This window comes from Lutra lutra, chromosome 2, assembly GCF_902655055.1.
Source record: "Lutra lutra chromosome 2, mLutLut1.2, whole genome shotgun sequence".
Classification (NCBI taxonomy): Eukaryota; Metazoa; Chordata; class Mammalia; order Carnivora; family Mustelidae; genus Lutra; species Lutra lutra.
The window spans coordinates 91,408,691-91,411,007 of record NC_062279.1 but is presented as its reverse complement, the minus strand read 5'-3'; the positions used below and the strand labels follow the sequence as shown (position 1 = coordinate 91,411,007).

General features: G+C 47.1%; 1 pseudogene; it reads left to right on the top strand.

The window, feature by feature from the left end:
* Positions 1-247: 247 nt before the first annotated feature.
* On the top strand, positions 248-1,515 carry LOC125094261 (tubulin beta chain-like; annotated as a pseudogene).
* Positions 1,516-2,317: the final 802 nt, after the last annotated feature.

Sequence of the window (2,317 nt, the reverse complement as noted above, 5' to 3'; positions counted from 1 at the left end):
TCCGTATACACCTTAAGTGAGCAAAAAAATTAAAATAAATTATAACAGTGAGGGAAATCGTTCATATCCAGGCTGGTCAGTGTGGCAACCAGATCAATGTCAAGTTCTGGGAGGTAATCAGTGACAAATAGGCATCGACCCTATGTGAACCTACCACGGTGACAGTGACCTGTAGCTGGACTACATCTCCTTGTACTACAATGAAGCTACAGGTGGCAAATATGTTCCTTGTGCTATCCTGGTGGATCTAGAACCCGGGACCATGGACTCTGTTCCCTCAGGGCCTCTTGGGCAGATATTCAGACCAGACAGCTTTGTTTTTGGTCATTCTGAGGAAGGTAACAACTGAGCCAAGGGCCATTGTACAGAGAGGGCTGAGCTGGTTGACTCAGTCCTGGATGTGTTGAGGAAGGAGGCCGAGAGCTGTGACTGCCTGCAGGCCTTCCAGCTGACCCACTCCCTGGGTGGGGGCACAGGCTCTGGAATGGTCACCTTGCTCATCAGCAAGATCCAAGAAGAGTATTCCAACTGTGTCATGAACACCTTCAGTGTGGTACCCTCATCCAAAGCATCTGACACAGTGGTCATGCCCTACAATGCCTTCCTCTCCATCCATCAGTTGGTAGAGAACACAGATGAGATCTACTGCTTTCACAATGAGGCTCTTTATGACATCTGCTTCTGTACTCTCAAGCTGACCATGCCAACCTACAGGGACCTGAACCACCTTGTCTCAGCCACCATGAGTGATCTCAACACCTGCCTTTGCTTCCCTGATCAGCTCAGTGCTGACTTCCACAAGCTAGCCAACAGCATATTGCCCTTTACATCTCCCCACTTCTTCATGCCTGGCTTTGCACCTTTGACCAGCCATGGAAGCCAGCAATATGTGCTGGCTTCCACACTGTGCCTGTGCACTGTTCACTGTGCCTGAACTCACCCAGCAGGTCTTTGATGCCAAGAATATGATGGTTGCCTATGACCCCCACCATGGCCGTTACCTCACCGTGGCTGCTGTCTTCCATGGATGTCCATGAAAGAGGTCGATGAGCAGATGCTCAACATGCAAAATAAGAATAGAAACTACTTTGTGGAATGGATCCCCAATGATGTCAAGACATTCTGCAATATTCTACCTCGTGGCCTCAAGATGGCAGTCACTTTCACTGGAAATAGCACAAGCATCCAGGAGCTCTTCTAGCACATCTCAGAGCAGTTCATGGCCATGTTCTGGCACAAGAACTTCCTCCACTTGTACACAGGTGAGGGCATGGACAAGATGGAGTTCACTGAAGCTGATAGCAATTTGAACAACCTCATCTCTGAGTACCAGCAGTAAAAGGATGCCACCACAGAAGAAGAGGAGGATTTTGGTGAGGAGGCCAAAGAGGAGGCCTAAGGCAGAGCACAATCACCTTAGGCTTCTCTGTTCCCTCAGTCCTCTTCCTCAGCTGCCCCTGTCCTCTCCCTCAGAATTGCATTTTCTGCCTCTGTTTCATTTTGTTTTGTTTTGTTTTGTTTTTTTCCTTCTTTGGGGCAGAAGTGGGGTGGGGGGTCCTAGAACACAGTGCCTAGCATATAATAGGTGTTCAATAAATATTTGTTGTTTGTTGAATATCTCCTCTCTCCTACTCTGGGAAACCTAGAGTTCTGCCATTCTGGGTAACCCCGTATTTCCTTTTAGTGTCCAGTTCTTCCATCTGTCCAGTTGATATTTCTCTTTGTTTTTAAGATAATTCTCCAAGAACTTGGGTCTCATCAGACCCCATTTAGAACCATGTGCTGAAAACCAGTAGATGGCCACCATCCTAGATCCATGTGGTAGCCTAGGGAAAAGGAAACCAAGCTACCTCATAGTAGTAGAGGTACCTATAAAGAAGGGGGGAGGTTTTCTATTCTATTCTATTCTAGAGAAGTTTTGGGGAGGGATATCTAGGCTACTGAATCCTAATTTCCAGGAAATCCCCTGCTTCTCTCTCGGCTTCAGGAGAGGTCTTGACAGTATTATCTTTATTTTTAGGCTTCTTCCAAGCTCTGTCCTTTGCTGTTTCTTTTGCTGGGATCTGTCCCATTCTGTTAAGCAGGATCATTCCCTTTCCTACATAACCTCCCTCATATGTTGGATACCTTCTTTTTCCCCTGGTTGGAGAAGGGGGCCAAGAAGGGGAAAAAGGACTAGCCTCCAGAAAGGCCCTCCCCAGACCCACATTTTCTTAGCAAACACCCAGCTCTGCTGTGTATATATGGAAAGGTGTGTATTGCCACCTAAATCTTCCAGAATTTTGGATCATTCTTCCAGAGAGTGTAAGGAGACCCT